At 39.1% G+C, this 4,794-nt stretch overlaps 1 pseudogene; it reads left to right on the forward strand.

Moving 5' to 3' along the window:
- The first annotated feature begins 261 nt into the window (after nt 1–261).
- On the forward strand, nt 262–4,059 carry LOC149243167 (U-box domain-containing protein 17 pseudogene; annotated as a pseudogene).
- The last annotated feature ends 735 nt before the right edge of the window (nt 4,060–4,794 follow it).

The following is a 4,794-nucleotide window of genomic DNA, read 5'->3' on the forward strand; positions in this document are numbered from 1 at the left end:
AAACTAAACAAAGTATTTATTAAAATGAAGTCGAGACAATCACAAAAGATTTGATTCCTTGGGAATCGGCATCGATTTGCTACTGTCCCTTGAAATATTCCCATGTGATGAATTATTCTTTAATGCCTTGGGATTAGTCTTACGTGTCACTGCGAAGTGACACTTCAAAGGCCACATCACCGTCATCCACATAACTGGAGAGTAAACTTTGGACCCGAACAGACATTATCTTTCGATAAAAGACGATCTTCCTGCGTAACGTTTTCAATACAAAGAGGGTTGGGATTCCGAACATTCTGGAAGTACAGGCACCTGGCAGTCAACAGCCGCACCGCCGGAAGGGATGAACACGAAGGATGCGGAAGGTCTAGTCAAGTGTGGAACCGGCCGGCGGCATACGCAGATCTAATTGAAATTGTCTTTTAGTGCTTGACCGATGCCAGCAAAGTATTTCCACAAATTGCAGTAATGAAAAACGGCAACCGAATCGAGAGAGATTTCATTTTGACCTTGAAAGGGAACCAGATGACATATTTGTGACTTAAATTGATGTAAATGTGTTCACAAATCTTCTGCGTTGATTGGATATGTGCATGCTTCATTGCTAAGCAATCTTTTCTCGTTTCTCTTCGGAGCTTCAAAGCTATCTTTTTTCGTTTTCTCTTCGGAGCTTCAAGGCGATCTCTTTTCGTTTGCTCTTCAGAGCTTCAAAGCGATCTTTTAAACGAGAAATCTGTTCGATCGATCAAAGATCCTTTCTTGTCCAGCGCTACGGCTTCTGCACGGTAAATATCTTCTGCAGCTTTTAATTTTGGTTTGCTGTGAGGGTTTGGACGGAAGCTTCAGCAGCAAAATCTTGATATTCTTGCTCTCGTCCTGACAACATTTCAATGTTCAATTGAAAACCTTAGACTGAAAGAAGGAAAAGCTTTGAAGTCCAGCGCTGTAAATGTTGCAAATATGGCGGTGTTCTTCATGAAATCCTAAGATTGAAAGGATTAAAGATTTACAGGGTGACGCTGTATATATTGTCTTAATCTTTTGTATTAGACGTGTGTGTTTACGGTGGAAGAGAGGAAATCCAAAGAACAAGAGATCTCTGCAAATTATTAGTGAGCTAGATTTCAAGTTAAACTGTATAGTTTGGTTAGATAGCAAAAATACAGATCTGCCTGTTGCGATTTCAGTTTAAATTGCATATTTCAGGTTACGTTGTCGTGTAAAACTGTATAGTTCAGGTCAAGTTCTTATAATTCTTGCCTCTAGGGAACATTGTTGCAATTTTAGATTAAAATCATTAGCTGAGGATAAATTAGGTCAATACAGACTTAACTTATAGGGTTCCAGGTTGAATAGTTCCAATTCGGTTTAAACCGAGAAGTTTTAGGTTATATGGCAACTATGGGGACAAAATTGTACAAATAGGAGTCCAAGATAAGTTTTGTGAATATTGATGATGTACGATAAATTGTGTAGATGGGGTTAAAAAGCATAAATCCGAGATATTTTTGAATTTAGGGAAACTGTAGATTTTGAGGGGAAATTGTTATGTATTCGACCTAAATTCTACGCATTCAGGATCAGATTGTGGTTTTTAGCGGAGAAATAAATGGATTTCCCTGCTAATAATTGGCTGCTGAAGAAAAAGCGGGCTTTAAGAAGTCCTGTATTGGTACCTGCAGTGGACATTTCTGTTGTATCTTTGTTACAAGCCCTTATTCCTCTTGCCGAACAAATAATACAATGCGAGAGGCCTCGAAGGTGCCAAAGAAGAAATGCAATCTGCATTACGCGAAAAATTATGGTTTTGTCAATGTTTTTTGAAGAAGTCAGAGATGAGGGGGTCGCATTGTTTCCATCTGCATTGTTATGCCTCAGAGAACTATATGTTGTTTTGCAGAAGACAAAATATTTACTGTTGGACTGTAGCGGCGATGTAAGTTGTGCTTGGTTAGTTATGCAAACTGAAGAAATATCAAATAAATTCTATGTTCTAATGCATGACATTGCTGCTGCATTGGGTGTACTTCCCTTGAGATTGTTGGATGTCTCAGACGAGGTTAAGGAGCAAATTGAGTTGGTTTACAATCAGGCCAGAAGAGCTAAGCTTTTCATCGATATCTCTGAAGAACAGCTCCGCAGGGATGTGTCTGGTGTTCTTGATGAGTTCGAGAAGGAGGCCACCCCAAAGAAATCAAAACTAAGAAAGATTTTAGACGACTTGCATCTGAAAAATGCAACGGATTGTCGAAAAGAGATAGAGTTGTTGGAGGAAGAGATGACAAATCAAAATATGCTAGGTGCAGATCAAAATGTTTCAGTAATTAGTAGCTTGATTGCTGTCATGCGCTATTGCAAGTGTGTTCTATTTGGGGTTACAGAGATGGAATTTGGTGGACAATTACAACCATCGAGTGAACACACAGTTTCCAGAACAGAGGCAAACGATCTCCCTGTTATTCCAGACGATTTCAGATGTCCGATCTCACTTGATTTGATGAGAGAACCGGTCGTTGTTTCTACTGGGCAAACGTATGACCAAGCATCCATCACCAGATGGATGGAGGAAGGGCGCTGTACTTGTCCAAAGACTGGGAAGCGGCTTTTGCGCCCAAATCTTATTCCAAATCACGCTCTCCGAAGTCTTATAATTCAGTATTGTGATGCGCATAACATCCCCATTGAAAAATCAGAACACAAGAAGAAACGTTCTTCAATGGAAAGCATCGTGAGTACCAAGGCAGCTTTAGAAGCTGCAAAGATGACTGCAGCGTTCCTTGTAGAAAAGTTTTCAACAGGTCCTTTGGAAGCGAAAAAACAGGTTGCTTATGAACTCCGACTACTTGCTAAATGCAGCATGGGCAATAGAGCTGGCATTGCAGAAGCAGGAGCCATACCTTTGCTCGTATCGCTGCTATCTTCACAGGATCCCAAAGCTCAAGAGAATGCTGTAACTGCGCTCTTAAATTTGTCTATTTATGGGAGGAACAAAGCTAAAATAATGCAATCTGATGCATTACAGCCAATAATCAACGTTCTCAGAAATGGATGCAGTATGGAAGCTAGGGAGAATGCCGCTGCAACGCTCTTCAGCCTTTCGTCTGTTGATGAATATAATAAGTTAATTGGAGAGACGCCAGAAGCCATTCCAGCCTTGGTAAATCTTCTTCGGGACGGGACTGTCAGAGGGAAAAAGGATGCAGCTAATGCCCTGTTTAATCTTTCAGTTTTTCATGGAAACGTTTCACAAATAATGGCAGCTGGGGCAGTTCCTCTGTTAATCAATATTTTGACAGATGACACATCCGGTCTTACAGACAAAGCAGTCTCTCTCCTTGCTGTTCTTGCCAAACAAATAGAGGGAGCACTCGCAGTTAGTGAAACCTCCGCAATCGCCGTAATTGTCAGCCTTCTAAGTGTGGGTTCTACTTCACCTAAATGCAGGGAGAATTGTGTTGCCATTTTGCTATCATTATGTCGCGGTGGAAGTGATAAAACTTTAATTAAGTTGTTGAGATTTCCGCCGTTAATGAATGCTCTGTATGATCTTCTTTCATTTGGTACTCCGAGAGCTAAAAGTAAAGTGGGATCAATTCTCAGAATTCTTCACAGTTTCGAGTCTTCAAGAACTCCCGGAACAATTGATCTCTCATATGAGACTGAAAATTTAGTCACTACATTGGGCTAGGATTTGAAGATTTTGGTTTACTTCTCCATTCTTTCCCCCAGTTTTTCTGAAAACTTTCTGATTTTTTTCTCTGTGAAGCATCTGCCGCCAATTGGTACAGGCGCTCGCCTTTTACTTTGGCCAATAAGGATGAAAATAAATGTAACGGGTCTGTTATTCAACGGGGTCCTTGTCTTAACAATTTTTAATCAGTTATAAAGTAGACAATCGTCTATTAGTATGAACGGTATAGAAATTCAGAGTATCAAACTGAGCTCTGTAATTTTCCTTGTAATTCTTCCTCTGAGGAGATGGCTTGGGCTGCGATCGACCACGCATTGTCATTGTATGTATTTTGAATGTCATTGACCTAATTTGGTCATTTGTGTATATTTGTATCATTTCCTTCATCCAGCCAGGTATATCCGAGCTGGAAAAGTGTAACTGATGTGAGTTAGTATGTACTAAACAGTGACTTAATATGTATTTTGCCAGTATGGGTTAATATGTATTTTGCTAGCAGTTTAGATATTCACAGATATTAAAAAAGCAAGTTTTATTTATTATGCTATGAAGTCATAAATGTGTAAAGCAGTATAAGAGTGGGAAGTGGAGGAATTTTTCGAAATATAATCAGAATTTTTATAACTTTCCGAAAAAAAAAATATAATTCGTTAGATTATCACATTTAACCCACAGCCAAATAATATACTACTTTGAATAAAACGATGACCATGCCATAAAACATAAATAATCTACTTGTTTCAATAAAACGGTAACATATACTGCCATAAAACATTTATGGATTGATAACACAGTAAATAAGTCTTGGCCGTGAGACGTTGCTGTTCAATCAACTTACGTGAAAGAGAGTATCAGCATAAATCTCTTTCCCTCTTTGAAATTTGTATAAATAGATGATCCCGGCGTTGTTTAAGAATGGCACTGACCTGAGGTGCAAATCTATTGAGCTGATTGTCAAATCAGATAAACCATGTGGCAGAAGATGTGCCTTTGTGCTATTATGCTATGACTGGATCGCTGAAACATAAAACTCTAAGCATTATTGACAAAATGTAATTGAAGTGGTATGAATAAGCCAAAGTCAGGGCCGAAATAAAGTCAAA

Source organism: Pinus tabuliformis, chromosome 8 (assembly GCF_031772625.1).
Source record: "Pinus tabuliformis cultivar Carrire ecotype Pingquan chromosome 8, CPIR1, whole genome shotgun sequence".
Lineage (NCBI taxonomy): Eukaryota > Viridiplantae > Streptophyta > Pinopsida > Pinales > Pinaceae > Pinus > Pinus tabuliformis.